Source organism: Lissotriton helveticus, chromosome 7 (genome assembly GCF_964261635.1).
Source record: "Lissotriton helveticus chromosome 7, aLisHel1.1, whole genome shotgun sequence".
Taxonomy (NCBI): Eukaryota; Metazoa; Chordata; class Amphibia; order Caudata; family Salamandridae; genus Lissotriton; species Lissotriton helveticus.
In genome coordinates this window covers 744,601,078-744,622,120 of record NC_136068.1, presented here as the reverse complement: position 1 = coordinate 744,622,120, position 21,043 = coordinate 744,601,078, and the positions used below count along the sequence as shown (strand labels likewise).

General features: G+C 44.1%; 2 long non-coding RNA genes across 2 annotated transcripts; both read left to right on the top strand.

The window, feature by feature from the left end:
* The first annotated feature begins 953 nt into the window (after positions 1 to 953).
* Positions 954 to 4,977, top strand: LOC144769086 (uncharacterized). The gene is made up of 2 exons (XR_013598666.1): positions 954 to 1,092; positions 4,835 to 4,977. It is a non-coding gene; the product is annotated as an uncharacterized LOC144769086 (long non-coding RNA).
* An 8,748-nt stretch (positions 4,978 to 13,725) lies between these two features.
* On the top strand, positions 13,726 to 20,389 carry LOC144769087 (uncharacterized). Its single transcript, XR_013598667.1, has 3 exons — positions 13,726 to 15,366; positions 15,710 to 18,635; positions 18,735 to 20,389. It is a non-coding gene; the product is annotated as an uncharacterized LOC144769087 (long non-coding RNA).
* Positions 20,390 to 21,043: the final 654 nt, after the last annotated feature.

Sequence of the window (21,043 nt, the reverse complement as noted above, 5' to 3'; positions counted from 1 at the left end):
AGTGCTTTGGGGGCTCATCAGTGGTACAAGGTGCTATACAATCGTGCAATACAAGAAATGCAGTAAACACCTCGGACTCACTTTTAAGAGACAAAATGGCCGAAAGGCACTAAGTTGAACAAATGGAAGCCTAGGAGATGAACACAGTAGAGGAGATAGGATCAGCAGTGTAGAGAGCAGACCTGTCAACTCACACGGTGGTGCCACCGGGTGTCACGATTTCGGGTCCCCTCACACGGTCACCGGGGAGGAGCCAAAATCACAGGGTGGCAGGGAAAACGACTTGGAAACCACTTAAACATTGGCTTATCAGCTTGTTTTCGGAGGCAGTAACAAGCCGATGTCCATTAAAAGGTGTGAAAACACCCCAGGACAATAGAGACAACCCTATGTTTTTATTTTTGGGTGAGAAGCGTCGGGGGGAGCTTGGTGAGGGGCAGAGAGCCTTTTACGTAGCTGTCAGCACGAGGCCCCCTCCAAGGCCCTGCCTCAACGTGGCATTAATTTATAAATGTGCGGATAGATGGACATGGCTGGACGGAAATCAGGGAATTCTTTTTCCATCATCACGTCCTTTAGATCACTGTGCCGGAAGTTGGGATTCTCAACAGTTGCCACAAGTGGAGTCTGTTTTATTCTCAAAATTACACAAAATGGGGCTCTGCAAAAGAAACAGCGAGGTTACTTCGATGGCCATCTGGAATGCGCCACATTTTAGAAATGCTCTGTACAGCACTATGCAAATGTTGTCTGCGCGATAACCACCGGTGAAAAGCACACACTGTCTCACCGTGATTGCGTCGCCGTGTGTGTTAGAGCCGGAGGTCGCCGTCGTTATCTCGGAATCTGCGCGAGTTCAGCAAGTGACCTTTGCCCATTGCAGGAAGCACCCACTCACATTTCATTGGCCAGGACAAATATTTCACTGTATAAATTCAGTCGAAAGTTGTGCACGGATTCACCCGGGACAGAACTGCAACAGCACAGGGGCCTCGAGCTCGGGTCATCAATCAATCAAGATTTGAAAGGATGGGGCTCCAATTGGTGAAGGTGGCAGCGCTCCTGATTGCTTGCGCATTATTCATGACGCAGGTAAGCACTTATCAGAACATATTTTTGCTAAAGCCACAGAGAAGTAATGTGAAAGGGGCGTGGCGCACGATGGGCTGCACCCCCTTAGTGCCCCCCAATTCAGTCTATAGCCTATGTATATTTGTGAGAGTGTCAGGGGTCCTCGTCGCTCTCTGCAGACAGCTTCCATCATTTTGCATTAAGCAATGGGAATATGCTATTTGGTATTTGTAGCAGGTTACAGTGCTTTATTTGTAAAATAATGAGTGCCGGTGCTCAATGCTCTTTCTCAGAAGCTCGCGGCCGGCGCTATTAAACATCAGCGGGCCGAATAATACCAAGGCCGCAGACCTGAACCCACCCAATGTCCCACTTCCATCCATTGCCAGACAGGGCCGGCCCCTTCATCTCGCTCTTACAGCTTCCTTCCTTCCTCCGCCTTTCTCCGCCTTTCTCTTCTTCAGCCTTCTTTCCCGTTTATATCTCCCTTTCCTGCTCTCTGCAATTTGATAAGGAAAAATAAGTTCCGGTTCTCAAAAATGAGTGGCGGGGGCCACCGCCGGATTAAATGAAACACTGGACACCGCCTTTCAAGTCCTGTACAGCCAACCATGCACTTTTAGTGCTCAAGTCTGCGCAGATTCCATTCCTTTCTCTCACCCTGGCAGGCAAAATAAGTACCTGCTGTGCTTCATCGCCGCCGGATACTGCGGGTCGATTCATAGGTGGTGCTTTGGAAAATCAAGGATTGTCAGACTCCACTTCCCGGGCAACACTTCCGGTTTTATTAGGAGAGTTGTGTTCCCACTCTGTAACAGTAACTAGCAAGGAAGCCATGAGCTCTGGTGCAAGAAAGGAAAATAACCCTTTCACCGCTGATGGGGGAAGTAAAATATAGCAGTTATCAGAGTTCAATGGGTCCCTGTGCTACTGCACCTCACGAACTTCGCCCCTGATCTGCAGGGCTATTACTCTTGCAAAGGTACTACCGCCGTATGGTAGATGTACATTTTAGGCCTTCTTGGCAGCAAGTTATCTGGGAGGTCGAGTGAGGTCAGCAATGATTATCTAATCAGTGAATTATCGGATTCGGCGATCTACTTGTTAAAGTGTTTATGTTGAGAGAGGAGGGAGGGCTGAGAGGTGGTCGGGCAGGTTGGAGTGGTGGTGAACTTGATAAAGGAACTTTAAGAGGAGTGATGGCTGAAGGGATGTCTTGGGATGACAGACGTAGCTCTCAAGGCTCCACCTCTCTGAGTATGGTATCCGCGAGTGAATGAGTGAGCGGTTGGATCAGCAGTGCAGCAAACTGATACCCTGGGTGAGGATGTTGGTGTCAATATCGTAAGTCACCGCAGAGTAGGATGAATTTGTGAAAAAGCAAAGAATTTTCCGAGAAGATGTCTAGTTCCTCAAAGGTGAGGCTGACCCGACTAGAGTGTGTTATAGGAGACTATAGAAACCGGCTGTAGATTGGAGGCAGATGGTTGTATTTTTCTTTTTGGCCCCAAGGGGGGGGGGGGTTCCCTGTGGGTTGCCCTGCCCCTGTCCCCCATAGGGACCGAGCTGGTCAGGGGATCCCTACTCTGCCCTCTTATACAAGTTTTAGTATTTTTATTTCACACATGGGACTAAGGGGTATATTAGCAAGAACCTCGTTAAAATTTTCGCCGTTTTAGCTAAAGCTGCGATAATGGGCTTGCTAATATGCGTTATAGAATTCCAATAGAAGCCCAGGTTAGATGTGCAGGACATCTAACCTGGGCTTCTATTGCGATAGACTGCGATGTTGGATCTTGCGTTAAGTTACTTTTGCGATGGTTATCACATGTTCTTGAGAATATGCCCAGGAGTTTCTTGTGTTAACTGGATTGTTTATGCCTACTAAATGTGGTTCTGCAGTTGTTCCATCATTCTCACATCCTGCTTGGATTGTTGCAAGAGCCTTTACACTGGTACCCCCAAAATATTTCTCTCAAAATTCCAGAGTACAAAATTAAGCAGCTTACCTGTTGATTGGTTTATAAAAACATGATCACATCGACCCATAAATTCCTGCACCGGATCCTGTTAAAGGAGGAGTGAACAAACACTTTGGCTATGATCACGGTCAGCTCAATTAATTGTGATATGTGCAGTAACTCCTGCTACCACACAAACAGCAATTGTGTGTTATACGATAATCGCTGCACACCCTGCGTTTTTCCCCAGGTAAATTTCTATTGGCCAAACCTCCCAAAATTCACCTTTACAGGCCTTTGGTCCCTCTGGTACCATATACTAGGGACTTACAAGCAATGTGAGCTATGCTAATTGGGGACAAGCCAATTAATTATATACCATTTTAAGGGTCAGAGCACATGCACAGAGTCCTGTTTAGCATGGCTCAGAACATTTCAGAGCAATGACACCAGCAACTAGTAGTCAAATTGGGGCAGACAATAGGGGTGAAACCTGCAAAAAGCTTGTTTCCTTACAGTGTCACATTATAAAATGTCACAACAAACTCATAATAGATTATGCCTTGAATCCCATTCGTCTCTCTTCAAAATCAGGCCGAATTTATCCCCATAAAAAAGTATTGGTTGCTAGTTTTGTTGTGAAATAACATTAGTGTGTAATACACATGAATGATTTTACATATAATTCACTATCAAATAATTCTCGGAGACATCCACATTTTGTTTTACTTCACTACATATTCAAGTGGACATAAATCAAATGTAATGAAAACTCGTCAGCTCAAGACATCTTCCAAATTTTGGGACGTTCGTCACATTTCTGTATAAAGAAAAAATATATATTATTAGAAAATGAACAATTATGAATACCAAAGTTTATTTGTTTAAAAAAAAGATCAGAAACCTCTACTTCATTAAGTGAAAATGCCATATAAAATTAAGATATCAAGTGTAAACAATGCCAACAGCTGTTTTGAGACATTTAGGATTTAATTTGTTGCTTCCTCAGGGCATAAACAATTCCACTTCATATGTCTATGCAGAGTATTGACGGGCCAGTGGAGAACCTTTTTATTTACCACTTAATTTGATAATTCCACTAGAATTAAAATCAAGACAAGAAGTTTTCTCAATAGTTACTGCCTCCATAGTTAGAAGGGCACGATAACCACTTTAAATGGAGAGCATGATCTCTGCCATGTAATACAATTATAAACTTACCTGTAAAGGTGCAATGTAATGTACTTCTATCGTAGGGACTTACGGTGTAGTGGCCACACTGTATGAGTCCCGATGTATATAACGATAACCCTGACAATCCTGACAACAAGTGTTTATTGACTAGCAGATGGACTAGATGTAAGCGATTCAGTGGTCTATCATTTCCAATTAAAGGCTCCTCTCTGTGAAATTCCCTGTCACTTCATTTCAGACTGGAACATGAAGACTTTAAACTGGAAGGTATAGATAGATCCACTTCTTCTCCCTGGTATTTAGTTAATTCAACCATCCACGCGACATTCCTTGTAAGCAGCATCCTTACTAAGCCAGAAGCTTAAAATTGACCCTGCCTTCGTACACTCAGGCATTTAAGACTCCTGCTGTTCTTCAAGGCAGGGCCACCTTTGGGGACATTTATGACAGCGAGTATTATCTACCAAGGCTCTCCAGTCTCCATCCTTGCTGGATGATCTACTTGATCTTCACTAGAAGGTTCTTGCACATGTGTGATGTGTTTGTCAACTCTACACTTGTTCCATCATAAAACTGGACTGCTCCACCGATACTCTCATGTTTTTCAGATTAATTGTGCAGTCATACCGGCTCCAGATGCTCCACCAGCTGTGAGGTTGAGAAGGATGACTCCGTTCTGGAGAGGGTTCTCACTCAGGCCAATTGGGGCCTCGTGTAGGGATGCCACAGAATGCAGCACCCGGCTTTGCAGGTAACTCACTTGATCAAAATCAAATGAGTGCTTTTGACTAAGACAAGTGCATTTTTTAAAAACAATGGCCAAGTTGCAATTTCTCTGCATGTTTTCAGTTAGCACTAAATTAAAGAAAAATTGCGATATGTCAGTGGATATTCAGTTACCACAATCGGGTCACATCCAGTGCTTAACTTGAGTCAGTGTTTGCCAGTGCTCGGCACCACTACTTAATTCTCAACACCAGCACTTATGACAGTCTGTCACATGGAGGTGTCCTATGTCTATGGTTGAGGTGAGCACATTAACAAATTAATGAATAATACTATATACATAAAAAATTCATACCAGCTGTCCAGATGATTTTTAGGTGTTGGATGGCTTTGAATAGTCTCAATTGTTACACTTGTAGGAGTGTGATAGTTAGTAGTTGTGTTGGTTAGTGTACTGTAGCTAACAGGGAGGTGCATTTAACCTCCTGACCGATGAGCTGAGACTTGTGTATAAAATGACTGCATAGTATCGTAAAAAGTGTAATGAGTGGCTAGGTGATGGGTGGCATACAGCTTATGTTCTTGTCTTCGGTGCCCATGCTGAGAGCAAAAAACACTTTATAGGAACAGCAGGGATCACTTACGAGATCTTTGAAGGCCACACTAAGAGATAAATAAATAAACAGGGAGCTGCAGAATCTGCATCACTGATATCCATTGCAACCTCGGACAATCTACAAGAACATGGAGTAGTTGAAATTTGAAACTGCAACAAGCACCTGCAAAGAATATTTTTTTCTGACAGTTCTGATCAAGTACATAAAATGTCCCTGACACATTATTTCTGCACCTTGAATGCCTCCACCTAGCCATTCTATGATAGATAAATGATCATTAATCGTACAGCTTTCAGGGTTTGGCATTGATGTCCCTTCCTTTGTTTACAGCTTTTAATGGGTACATGTCAGGTTTGTCCTCTTTCTCTTTATTCTGGTCATGACATTTGTAGGAGAGTAGGGTCTTCTTTCCTTTGGTCACCCCACTTTTTTGCTTTTTGCTTCACTGGTTTTCGACTTTAATGTGGCTGTGGGCCTGCTAATCAGACCCACAGCCCAGCTGTTCTCTCTCTAAATTCATACCATGTACTTTAGGTACATCACCTTTTGGGAAATGGGTCACTCTTGTGAGTCCCTGTACAGTGTACCATAGGTACCCAGGGCATAGGTGCACCCAAGGCATATCAGGGGCTGCAGCATATCTTATGCCACCCCTGGCTGGCCATCCAAACTGACACAACTGGCTGATCACTCAGCTGGGGCAAGGTGGTGTAATCACCCCTTGCTTAGGTATAGTATTCCTATACCTACCCTTATATATAGACACATATATACCTATAAGTCACTCCTATGGCAGGCCTTAACAATCCTGAAGGCAGAATGCTTGGTTTTATGTGAGATGAGGCTCTAGCATGAGCTGAGCCTGTCTGCAGCTTTCGGAACCATGTCCTTATAGCTGTTCTATGATATAGCCATACCATATACTCTTACGTGCATTATAATCCTCGCGGTTATTGCTAACTTTGGTTTGGCTTTATCAAAACATGTTGTGTAAGGTGTCATACGCTTTGGAATACTACCCCCTCGCCAGTTCTGGCGACGGGGGTAGCATTCCACCCTTCTAGAGGGAGAAGACATGTTGTTTCTGTTAATACCGGTTAAAGTTAACCAGAGCCTCAGCATCACAAAATGGATGCTGCTGCCACAGACACAAGTCTGACCTCCTGCTGCTGGGAGTCGTTCCAGCGAGGGAGGCTTGGACAATAGGTTTCCTGTCTTGGGAGGTGCTAGCACCACCCCAGACAGGCCATAGTGTATTGGGGCAGGGAGGGCTGAATGAAATGAGACACTGCCTGGGGCACACAAGGTGTCCCATGCATAGCCCGGTTCAAACCAGTTGCTGGGGCACTCCAGCCCCAGCTCTGGCGCGAAACTGGACAACCCCTTCCCTGGTCCCACCCATAGCAGGGACCTAGCAGGTAATCCAGCCCCTCAGATTAGTATATAGGTAGGAGCTGAGTCTAGAGACTTTAGATTTATCCTGAACTGAAACTTGTAATGAAACTCTGGACCTTCGACATTCTACTGCAACTAGAAGACTGAATAATCTCCCTTGTGGTCAAGGAGTGACCACCCTGTGCAAACAGGCACCATCCAGCGATCAGCAGTTTACTTTGTCGACGCTCCTGCCGGAGCCCGAGCACAGAGTCCGACGAGAGGCAGACTTCCAGATTTTTCTGACCCGTGGAGGCGACGAGTGACGTGGGACCGGCCATCTTGAAAAGCCTGCTCCTTGCTACTTGTGCAGCTTCTGAGGCACTCTCGAAGTTGTGCATTGGGGATTGAGAAGCCCCAGCCCCGAGCATCATCTGCACCGAAGATCAGCCCTCCACACTCCACGAGTTCTGCGTGGGGCCCTTCTAAATTTTCCTGCTCGACGCGTCTGTCCGGTCGCTTGCCCGTTGGCTAGTGGCCTCTGTGACGACGAACCTTTGATTTTGAATTGCCTGCCTGGTTGCTCCAGGTTGGCCCCTGCTTCCCTGCAAAGGAGAAGCCGCCCAGACCTTGCTGGTCTGACCAGAAGCCCATCTTTGATTCCTGTGTGGGTTTCATTTGCCAAGGCCTGTTGACTCCAATCCAGAAACCGACACTGCCAACAGTGAGATCCTTTGTGGGACAGTACGTATCCAGCTCCTGGTTGTCATCGACGCCTCCTGGTCCACGTGGCTGCAGAGACAAGCTTCGCATCTTTACCTGACTGCACCCAACATCGCCTGGTTCCTTCCTGGTTCCTTCCTGGTCACTGGCTAGTGACCCAGACTCTGTCCCCTCTGCTTTCAGGTACTCTTCATCCTCGATCCACCCTTGGATCCAACCGGACACTTCTCTCCTGGTCGCCTGCAGCATCTTTCTCCAAAGCTCCATAGGATTCAGCTACGAAACCCGACACACTTTGACACCTATGCACCTGCTTCCTGTGGGTGAGGTAACGCGAGTACTCCGGTGCTCCTGTGGGTATTAACTATCCTAGTGTCCTAGTTTTCAGTAGCTTTCTCCTAGTCCATCCGGAAGTGTCCTAAAAGAACTAGTTTCCATTTCTTTTGTTCCCATTGTAACTCTATGGTAACTCGCATGTGAGTAAAGACACTGCACACGCCTCCCGTGGGCCTCCCGCTTCCTATCCTTTGGTAGTACAGTGTAGCACCAGCGATTCCCTAGGCCTATCCTTTGTTCGTGACGTGGTTCTTATACCACTATTTTAGTATATGGTTTTACGTGCCCCTAGGGCCCTACTGTATATTGTGCAACTTATTGTATGATAATTGAGTATCTTGTTATGTGCTTGTGCCTCTGACCTCATAAAGAGTTCAGAGGGGTTGTGTTAGTAATAAATACATATATATGTTATATATAACCTATGTGGTGTCCTTTCATTTGGTATTCAAGGGGTTACATATGGTAAAACAGCTTGCTGCACATGCTCTCTGAAGTTTTAGCCTAAGACTGCTTTGTCCATAATACCACTAGGATAGCTGGTCTATAAGGTTGACTTTACAACCATCACCATAAGGGTTGTTTGGACTGGTGCAAGGTGCTCACTAGAATAGTGAACATCATATACCAGGCCAACTTCCCACATTGGTGTGCAGCGGTTGGGATAAGAGCTTGCTGTTGTTTTACCAATTGTAATCCTAAGATATCATTTGAAAGATCACATTAGGTACCTATAGGTACATATAACAAGACTTATAATACTTAAGTTCCACTGAACTTAGTTGTTGTAGACCAAAGGGCTTAGCACACCCTGACTACAACTCCTAGAGAGGTTTAGTAGGAAACACTTAGTGTAGGTAGGTGCACACACCACACCTCACTAGATCATGTTTACCACAGCAGAGCCTACTGTGTCTCTCCCTGTGGAAAGTGACCCTCCAAGGGCACCTTCTAGATATGATGCACTCAACTTCCATGAGCTGAGACACTTGTGTACCACAAGGAAGTTGGAACAGGGTTCTAATCCTACCCTTCAAAACCTGATAGAACTCCTAGAAGGTTCTGATATCCTTAAGGCCTCTAATACAGGCCCCTCAGGTAGCACAGAGGAGGGTATACCCTCCACAGAAGATGCCCCTGATCCTACCATCATAGATGATGAGGAAGATGTAGAGGAGGAAGATTCTGGGGAAGAGGTAGACAGCCAGGCCCAAGTGAGGAGACTTAGCCAGGCTAACCTAAGCCTATTTGGGGCTGAGAATGGGACAGCCCCATTCAGGCCTTCAAGGGGACTTAATCAGAGGTATAGGAAGGAGAGGTCCCACTCAGGAGACTCTCACCACTCCAATGCTTCAAGGGGTTCTCAGAGGGGAATGACAGCTCCTCAGAGGAGAGAACACCAGGCTAGGATGAGGGAAGTCCAGCTCAGAATTGAGAGGGAAGAACTTGCCCTAGCCAAAGAGAAACTTGCTCTTGCAAGAGAGCAAAAGTTAAGTGGATTAGATTCCACTGGTGGCAGCAATATCCCTAAGGATAAAGACAGGTCCTATGATAGTAGAAACCTGAGTAAGATTGTGCCCCCCTACAAAGTTGGGGGTGACATCCACAAATGGATAACTGCTTTGGAGAGGGCCTGCAACGTACAGCAGGTACCCCAAAGTCAGTGGGCAGCAATCTTGTGGCTCTCCTTTTCGGAAAAAGGAAGAGACAAGCTCCTCACAGTTAGTGATGATGATGCTAACAATTACACTGTCCTGAAGAGTGCTCTGATTGATGGGTTTGGCCTAACCAGTGAACAGTACAGGTTGATGTTCAGAGATATCCAGAAGACACAGACTCATTTTGTTGATTGTTCCACTAAGGCTCTGGAAGGCTGGTTACTGGGAAGTAAAGTTAAGGACTATACAGGATTGTATAATTTGATCATGAGAGAACAAATGCTTAACAATTGTCAGAACCAGTTTTTGCACCAACACCTGATTGACTCAGAACTGACCTCTCCCCAAGAATTGGGAAAGAAGGCAGACAAATGGGTCAGAACCAGGGTTAAGCAGAAAAACCAGAACCAAGGTGGTGATCAGAAAAAGGCATACCAAAAAAGTGGGTTGACCATAGGAAACAGACCCTACTCTCCTACAACATTTTTTGTATCATTTTTGGTTCGCCACAATACTACAATATGTGTTTTAAAAAAATATCTCAGCTTAAGCTAAAGACCCTTATGTTCTTCAGCACTGGATCTCTTTCTACCATTTTGATTTTATTTGATTTATTACAATCTTTAGATCTGTTTTGGTTTCCAAATGCAATTAGGGTAAGATTGGGTATATGTTTGTAGGCTACAGAAACAGATGTCTTTCTACATCCCTCTCCCTCCCAATCACCATAAGTGACAATATCTGTTAACACAAAATAGGAGAATTAAGAATCTAATTAGTAATTGGTTAACCCTCTTGGAATAGATTGGAAAACATTAAGATTATAATCTCAATGAATATACTCCACCTTCCAATGGTGATGCCTTATCAGCAGCTAAATGTCATTTTGAAAAGCTGTGAATGACTCCTCTCCAAGTTCCTATGGATTAGAAAATAATCGTGCTTTTCAATTACAAGATTGAACAACACTTTGGAAGGTGTAGGAGTACATTCCCCATTTAAAAAACTTATTGCACTATGTTTTTGTAGTATAGTTAACCAAACTGAGTTCAAGCTCTTTGAGTACATTTTGAATTGAGTCAGTTTCAGAGAGTAATTGAGCTGAATACATTTACCTTTCTATAGACTGTGAAAATTGTGAAGAAGAGAAAATATATGGGGCCATATGCATGAACACATTTTCCCATAGACACAGAATGGGTAAAACCCTTTGATGCATCTGGCCCATGGTTTGTTCAAGGAGAATATGCGGTGTACCCATTTTGAATGGTTGTTGCAAATATTTGGGTGGTAGTACTAAAAGTAGTTCTGACATCAGCAGTGTTGGCAACAGTAATGGTAGCATAAGTAGTGCAACTACTATATTTTATAGAATTAGATCTTCTAGACATTCTATGAGTATGAGTACTAGTAGCTTTAGAAGTACATGTATTAGTTGTAGTAGAAGAACATGTTAACAATTCCTCTAGCAGTAATTGGAGACATAGGGTCCAATTCAGAAAAGGTACATTTACACATGTAGAGTTACTCATGTGTGTACATCTATTCTTCCACCAAGGTGTAAGTCTACACATTTACACCCAATTGTAAACGTAATGGCCCATTTTGGATTATGTAAAGTACTGCACTTGCGTGTCACTACTCACACACAATGAAATGCTAATAAAAAACATACATGTTGAGACCACTGCCTCGCCTATCTTTTCTACATAGAGATCTCGGCTAAAATGGCAGAGATATGCAGACACGCAGGCCTACAATTTAGATTTAAATGTGGGAAGGATAAGGGAGAGCGGCTGGAAAAAGGGGAACACTTACTATCAAGGGGGTGAGGTTTAGGATTAAATAAGGAGGGTTTCGGGATGAGTAAAGATTAGTGTAGAGAGGGACATGCTAATATAATCCCCCATACACAAAAGACCAAGACTATTGCTATTTACAAACTACGTTTCTAATGTAATTCCAGACCAAAAGGTCAGAAACAGTATTATGTGCACTCCAACTCAGCCTCGGAGTTCAGTCTAGCTCAAACACATGGCCACTCACCACTCAGAGGTCTAGCAACTCACTCGCATATAAAATAATGGAGGCGAGGACTTAATATAACACCCTCCGTAGCAAATAATATATTAAAATATTTCGTTTTTAAATTAACATTTTTTGTTGTTATAAAGATAGATTTTATTTAAATAAATATTTTAACATTACAAAAAAAGAATTAACCTGTGTTTAATACAAAACATAGAACTTAATTAAACGTACTAAACATTAATTGAATATTAAAATACTTGTAAGGTAGGATGCAGTGTTTTTTGTAAATGGCTGATTCTGTGCGCGCATTCATAACAGAGGGTGAGTCAGTGGAGCAACGACTAAACTACCAGTGACACGGCTTTTAGAGAGACCTCGAACAACAGCCTAGGTGTGCACAATAAGGTTCCGGATACATACAGCGTATTACAAGAGAATTTGTCTCTGTACCAAGTACAAGGAATTTGCTAGCAGTCTTACTAGCATTATTTGCAGAAGCAAGGGTATCACACTAACTACCTTATTACATACAGTACCTGTGGTGTACACATCAAATGGACATTTGAAAATGGTGGCACAGAATCAAAGCAGAACATACAAGTACCTACGATACTACTTTCAAAACCCATTGGGTCCGTATAGAGGGTCTTGGTAAACACTTTTAGTCCTTATGAAATGTCCTAACAACGAAAATAGGGAAACTTGTTGACCTCCATTAAAAGATACAGATGCTCAAAAATTGTTTAAATTATTTGCAAAAGTACTCAAAATAAATCAGAAAAACGAGGTCTCCGTTCTTCGGGTTCAGACTAATTTAGTTGCTTAGCCATAGACTCGTGCACACTGAACTCTACTCCCCTAAGTGAGGGACTGTATTGAAACTGATCTGGCTGTCCAATGTCAGAAATGGACCTGGGTAAGCTAGCGTTACAAAAAATACGACGGTTCCTCTGGACAAGTGGCTATACCACTGTGAATCACTGGCGCCTAATAGGCAGTGCGAGAAGTACTTGGAGCCAGTTTTAGAGCCCGTCTCTGTGTTACACTACTCCCTTACACAAACAGCAAGAGAGATACCAATGACCAGGAGCCAGCAGTGCAGTAGAGTACAACCTGCTACCCTCCTTGGTGCTTCTGAGAGGTGTCTCTTGCAGACTGTACACATTACAGAGTAGAAACTTTGCTGAGCAATCCTACAACAAAAGGAAGCCTGAGGGAGCACCATATCCTTAAAGTTTCATGGAGTAGCCCGTGATGGAGTAGATTTCTATACCAAGTTGTCCGTGCCTCGAGACTTTCTAATATTTTATGTGAATGAGTACAAAAGATCTTGAGCACTGAACAGTGGGTGCCTTTATGACACTTTTCATTATGCTGCAGTTTTGCTTATTGTGAAATATATATATATGGGTTAGTCTCTTTTAGTACTTTTATTCTTCACAATAAATCTGTTTGGCCATTTACCGAAATGACTTTCTCCAAAGATTGATTAAAGTTTATGGATGAAAAATACTCCGAACTGTTATTTAATATATGTGCTTTTTTTTGCTGTTTATTTGCAGAAACAACCGATGTTCCCTGAGAACCTTCGTGGATTGAATCCCTCCGACAGCAACAAAATCAACTTTATCACCTCCATCAGTATTTATTACAAACGAAATGCACTTCTCCACTGACATTTTCAGAATATATGCACCACTGGCACATATTTATTATCTAACAAAGATGTGTATATACCAAGCACACTGAATAACTGCTTTAAAGAACACTGAAGCCTGCTTTGATTTATGCAGGAAAGACAAGATGCATGACTGTAAACGCTATCTCTATGGTATCAACACATGAGAAAATTAGAGTAGTAAAATAAAGTACCATCAAGGTGCTATGAAAGTGGATTAACAATAAATATTAAATAATTTACACTACCACAGAGATCACTGATACACAGTACCGGTCAATCGAGTATCTACTCAATACTTGATTAATGCAACCCGTTGACTTGCTACAGCAGTGAAGAGCACCCATATATGGAACAACTCACTTAGATCTATTCTCAAACTAGCACTACACCTACAAACAACTGGCACTGACAACTAGGAGACTAACTGATAGAGTGACCTGGAAACCATGGGTAATGTCCAACGGGTGAAAGGTCTCACTGACCACAATAAAACTATAGTTACCAACCTATCAGTGCATCCATCTCTCGGGCCTGACTTTGTGTTCACATTTGAATTCACCATGTAAATTAATATCCACAGCCTCGCTACATGTCCTAGACAGTCCTCATTATGTGTGGACAGCTCAACGAAACCATCAACAGAAGCAGTAGACCACAAGATTAAATAAAAACAATGGGACGCCACAGCTAAACACAAGCAGCACCCTGGATGAGCACACACCCAGCCACCGCTTATCCCTGTAAAAGAAAAAAACTAAATATGAACTCAATGTCACACAAAAAATTGCAAGTAGTGGAAGTGGATTACTCGTGTATGTCACTTTCACCGCACGTGGAACTCTGATTCAGACACTGGTTTTCTCAGACTGGGATTGATCATTAGCATCACATTTTGAGTAGAAAAACAGGTTACTTATCTGTACACTCAGGTTCTCCAGTATTGATATCTTTCATAGATTCACATACCTGAATCTTTCCCATCTGCGAGGTGAGAGTCCCATGATAATTATAATAAGCAGTAGTAGATTCCAAATATCACACAGTAAAGCCCATAGGAGTGACATCATTAGCCAATTCACATTGCTTTAGGAAGAACCAAAGTCAAGCCAAACACAGAACAGTTCTTGAATCATCCTTCCCCTCAAGGATCACCACATCTCAGATTTCTAAGCACGAGTGTCCAAAGAAAGTAAATAAGGTATTCAATATGGTGAGCCCCACAAAGGGGAGGCTGGAGGATCGTAAGTGAATCTTTGAAAGATATCAATACTGTAGAACCACAGTGTAGAGGTAAGTAACTTGTTTTTTCTCCAATATTGAATCTTTCATAGATTCACATGATTGAATCATTAATCAACCTGACAGATAAAAACAACATGTGGAGGTGGGAGTAAAACAGTGTATAACATGCAAACATTTCTTCTTACTAAAAAAAAACCAGTAGAAGTGGCTCACCTCATTGAAATAGGTTACATGGAACCGATTATCCCACAGCCGCATCTTGGTTGGAAGTAGAGCCTAGACAGTAATGCATGGTAAACGTATGCCGATCTGTCCACATGGCCGCTCTGCAGATATTAGGCAATGATATTCCAGCGAACAAAAACATAGAGGTTGATATACATCTAGTCATGTGGGATCTAACCTTTGAGTCCAGGGATCTTCCTGCCTTTTCATGACAGAAAGCTATAGATGCTGAAACCCTCCTGGCTACGCTGGCCCTCGACAAGGCTTCTCCCATCCTTAGAGATGCAAAAGCGACTAGGAGTTGAGCAGACTTTCAGAAGGGTTTAGTTCTGTCGGTATAGAATTTGAGGCACCATTTAATCTCCAGAGAACGCAGTGCTCTTAGCTGTATTTGACACATATTAGAAAAATGACTATAAAGACAACTGGTTCATTAAGGTGAATGGATCCTTAGGCATGAATCAAGGGCTAATTCATAAAATAACCTTATCTTTTCTAAATTGCATGTAAATGTAAATGTAAATGTAGTATACTTGTAAAGCGCACAGCTGCCCCAGCAACGGGGCGTCCCGGCGCTGTATAACTCTGGGGAACCCGTCCTGGCTTTCCCTGTGGGATGGTCCCTTGCTGGGAGTCCCCAAGGTGGAGCCAGGCATCCCCGGAATTGGTGGGGCCGTTGTGGAGATTAGGCAAGCTAATGCCCAGAGTTGCCGAGTGGAACCCCTGATTAGAGTAAGCACCAAAGCGAGAATTATCAAGTCCGCTGACCAAGGTCCACGACCCTGCCGCGTCGGGAATTGAACCCTGGTCCCAGGCTGACTTCTGCTCTCGGGCCTGCCGCCTCTAACCAGTGAGCCACACTACTCCAAGAGCCTGTATTTACCTAATTCTCCTTGCCGGCATCAGTGCTAGAAGGAGGGCTAACTTCCATTAGCGATATTTGATGCTAGACATATGAATTTGTTCAAAAGGCCGTCTCATTAACTGGGCTAGTACTGAATTGAGCTGCCATGCAATCCGAGGGTACTTGATCGGATGGTAAACTCAAAATAGTCCTTGTAAGAATTCCTTTATTATCCTGTCGGACTATAAGGACCTCTGATCCCAGGAACATCTGAATTTTCAAATTTCTGGAAGGTGAACTTTAAAAAAAAATGTTTTATTTATTTATTAAAGAAAGTGCAATGCAACATTACAATACCAAAATATAATTGTCATGCATAGACACAGTACAAAGTGGCGAGTTATGATTCACCAGAGGTTCATCAATGGTAGAAAAACAGCCGTTCAGCAGCAGAAGCATCAGAGCACAATAGGCAGTCAGGATGGCGATATCTCAGCGACCCTCCCCCCCGATAGAGCGAACAGGGATAAGTACAGTCCAGAGGGGCCAAGTGGTGCAGGGGAGGCAAGAAAGAAAGAAAGGAAGAAAGACAGGAATAGGGCCAGGCAGAGGCTCGGCGCCGACCAGCACCAGCGGGCGCCATGGACCATAGGCCGGCGGGGAGCGCGGGAGAGGCGGTAACGGGAACAGGAGGGAAAGGAAGTCGTTACCTGGCCCCGCACGGCTCCACAATAACCCGGCGGGAGCGGACCGGATCATAGAGTTGAAGTTCTAGAAGCGACCCCCCTCATAGGCAAGCAGCGACGACACCAGCCGGGAATCCCACCGCCAGCAAGGACTCTGCAAGGTGAACTTTAATTTGGTTTATGTGAGAGGCCAGAATGAGCCACACTCAGCAAATATGATAGAATATGCGCTGAGGTTGAGGAAAAAGGATGGTAATTGTTTGTGAAACATCAGTTGCAAAATCATAGCCACTTCTCTCAATATGGTTTGTTCATAGAGTCCACCCTTGCTGTAGCAAGAATGTCTCTGCCTTGTTTAGGAATATTAAGTTTGGGAAATTCATTGTATTCAGGTTTCAGGCAACGAAGATGAGTGACTCCGGATTTGGGTGAATCACTTGTCCATTATTCCTGGAGAGCATTTCTGGGACTGGGCTAAGTGGAATTTGTTTCTGTTCTGACAGAATGAGAAGTTCCATGTACCACAATTTCCTCGGCCATGCCGGGGCTATTAGAATGATTCTACACGGTTTTCTTTTTATCTTGTTGAGAAGACGAGGAACCAGAGGGATAGGTGAACAAGCATAAGCAAATATTCCTGTCCATGCTATCTGAAAGGCGTTCACCCACGATCTTTTGTGGGGAAATCTGCTTGCATAAAATATGAATTTTCGATTGAGAGGGGTAACAAACATGTCTAGTGAGGGGTGTCCCCATTTTTAAAAGATTGTCGACAGCTAAGAATGTGACAGCTCCCACTCGTGGTATTCTCTTGAAGATCTACTTAGATTGTCCGTCCACTGATTGTTCATCCTCTGTGTATGTTCTTCCTTCAAAAAAATCCTGTGGTTGCGGACCCAATTCCAAATATGTTGTGCGTCCCTGGATAAGACACACAATTTTGTTCCACCCTGTTTGTTCAGGTAAAACATTGTGGTGGTGTTGTCTGTGAATACCAAGATGGAAGATACTTTTCTCCTTGGCTGATAGGCCTGCAGTTCCAAAGCCACAGCCCTTAACTCCAGAAAATGTTTGTGTTTTTTCTTCTCTGTGGTTGACCATTTCTCACTTACTTTGAGGTCTTGAAGATGGGTTCCCCGTCCCTTCGTTGAAGCATCTGTTGTCATCACGAAGTTTTGAGGTGACCCTTGGAATGCTAAACCCGTATAAACATTCCTTTTCTCCATCTACCTTTTGACAGCAGTTTTCATTTCTGGCATTATGGTGATGACGTCTTCGAATTATCCTGCTATCTGCTGCCATTGCTTGTCAATTTATTCCTGCATTGATCTCATGAACAGTTGACAGTTTGGAATTAAAATAATGCAAGACAACATCATCTCCAGGAACGATTTGTATTTCCTGACTAAAATGGACTTTAAAATCTGTGAATTCAGCCATGAGGATGTTGGTGGTATGGTGGACCCATATCTTTTACACAGATTCCATACAAGACTGAGAAGATGAATAGCTGTCCATGCATTATGAAAGGGCTCCACCAGGGGTGTTCTTCTCCACTGCAACCTTGCAGTAGTGTCTCTGCTACCTTTTTAGGTCGAGCCTGGGCAGCGCATGCGCTGCTCTGCGAGGCATGCTGTATTCAGTTAGGGACTTGAAGCTCCGCCCACTCCCCACCCATATTTTGTATTGGCTTGTGTCATTGTCCACTGTAAACTATTGCTGCTCATTGGGCAATAGGCTTAGTAGTCCCTCCTTAGTACCACCTTGTCTCATGTAGTAATCTCCCATGGCGACTCCCCTGGTTATGTGTGTTGTTACTGAGTAGACTTTAATTACAGACTCCGCGCACTATTTTCTCAAATAGCTTTGTCCTGCCTGCTATTGCAGGCAGGACACGCTCTCTCCTAACGCTTTTTTTAGTTTTATAGCACAAACGCATTTGCGATGCAAGAGGTCTCGCATTTGCGAGACTTCAAGCTATTGGTATTGTAAATGACCATGCTATTTATTTATCTGTTTTGAAAACAGCACATAAATAAAAGGCATTGTCATTTACAATACCAATAGCTCAAACTCTCGTAAATGTGTGACCTATTGCATTGCAAATGCTTGTTTAAACATTGAAGTCTAGATTTACTAAGACTTTGCGCAGGCACAGCACAAAGCGGCCCATGCTATTTAATACCCAGACAAAGCTTTTTAAACAATTTGCTTTTGTTTGCATCAGGGGGGCATTACTGGGGCAGATCAGCACAAACAACCATGGGCCTTATTTATGAAGACCTTGCGCCGCCGGTGCGTCATTTTAACATGGGAAAAAGTGACACACCTGTGGCGCAAGGCTTTCATAAATGAGGCCCCATAGGTTTTGACACAAAGCTTGACCTACAATAGCCAAACTGGTGTTTGCGTAGAAAAATAATGCCGAACCTGAAGCTAGTGCAAACAAGGGGAAATGTGTTCATATCTCAAAAAACTGTGATTGTGCAGTGATGCTCACACATTGAATGCCTGAGAACCTTACAAGTTTCTCTGAGCACAGGATTTTGGGTGGAAGGGTATGCCTCCAGTTCAAATCCTATGCAAGATCTCACCCTTTGCCTCTGCACGACAGTGTGAGGCTGTGTGCCGCGCAAGGCAACCCTGTTTGAGTGCCAAGTTAGAGAATGACACCAACCACTCAAGCTTAGTAGACCGGGCCAGACTGGGAACACAAACCAGCCCTGCAATTCAGTCAGACCGGCCGAGGGGTTGAAGGGGTTGGGGGGGAAGATGGATGCTTACTTGAAGCACTGCTGTTGATTATGTTACAGGAAGCCGATATTGCAGCAGTGTTGCAAACCGGCCCCCAGTAACAAAAAAATGGACATCTTGGCTGGAGTCTGTCAGACTGCATGACTGTGTCATAGTATCGCCATTGGCATCCTTTTCCACCCCACCCCCCCCACCCCCCCCCCCCCCCCATAAATAAACGCACTTTTGGTTTGGGTAAAGTCGCTGCAGGTTTATTATATACACCTTTATGTAATAGGTGGGTTATCTCTCGGGCAATCCAAGGGCAGGCAACCAACTGGGCCGCCTGCCCGCCTGATGAGCCACGCAGCACTGGGGCGAACCCCGCCTATGCTGCCCTTACTAGTGAGCCTCTCCCAGATCACGTGACCTTTGGTACATTACTCACGCCCCTTTCAGGGAGTAGCATCGCATAGCAAACCCCCCGGTTCTTCAGGCCCACAATCACCCGAAGGACTAGCGGGGCGCCAACATGGTTTCAAGGACCCTCCCATGAGGCTCCTCGGATTTGGCTCTGGCACCCACCATGGTGCCGTGCAGAGGTGCCCTTCTGTACCCCTTTGCTTGCAGATCGCCCTGTAACTCCTCCTGCAACGAAAAAGGAAAACATTACAATAGTCTCTGCCCCCCTCCTGCCACCACCACGCCGGGTAAGCGGTAGAGAGGGAGACGGCGTGTACATCGATCAAAGAGATCGCCCAAATGGTGGGGGAGGGATATATACCCTCCCCAAGTCCTGGGCACCCAGGAAGTGACGCGCCCTGTGCGCCGCTACAAGGCTGAAGAGGGAGGGGACTCGAACCAGAGTCCCTGTCCCTGAAGGGGGTGGAGGGTATGGGGTGCCCAGGCGACACTAGAGAGCTGACATCTCTAGTGGCCACCTGTGGGTGCCTCGGCCAGCTGCAAAACCCAAACATTACTTCAAAGGCATATAGCAGATGAGAACAGAACATGAAGTGAAAACGTAGAGGGTGAAATTTGAGCTTGCGGGTGGATTATGAGTGTGTGTGGTGTGAGAGAATGGGTCATAATAATTTTAATGATATTAGCAAGTCCACTTTACGTGGTTAGTAGCTCTTTACAAAAAACCCGATAAAATAAAAATATGCAGCTTGAAAATCTGTGTATTTTGCAAATGACAGTAAAAAAAAATAACGATTTACATGCAAACTCTTGTTAGTGTTCAAAAATAAATAAAACACAGGTATAATAAAAAAAAAGTCACTTGAATAATAGGAGGTCGACTTATTAAAGCTTGTATAAAGTTGAACTAATGAAAAGTATCTAGACTTTCTCAAGGGTAGCCAATCATCAGTGACGCACAGTACATATACTCGGATGAAAGGTCACAAGACTCTCAGCCCTCCTCAATCCCCTAGCACCAATATACTGGCAGGCAAAAGGTTCTGAGCAGTAAATCGCAGCATTAAGGGTGCAATCCCTATTTTGGAAACCATACACTACTTCAACAGTGACACTAAACTTTGAATGCGCCGAGCAAACACTTCCAAGCAAGAGGAACAAACCAGGTGAGGACATTGGACGGGGTAGGGTGCTTTTGACATTGCTTGAGGAGGTTCAGCGTAAACAGAGTTTGAGCCGGGTGTTCAAGAGGTACTATGTCATGCACACCGGTATTAGGACATTGCTTTTATTAATATTTTCAGTTTTCTGTTCACCCCAGCAATGTACAAGCAGTTAGAAGGCTTTCTTATTTTTACTTCCAGCTGGGTCTAAAACATATGACGGAGTTAAATGCCAATCACCCATTCTTTTGCTCAAATGTCATCCTGGCTGGGAGGCATCTGAAGCCTAACACCTAGAGGCCAATGTAATGGAAGGAAACAAAGGTAAACAACTTATCACTTAACAAGTACTATA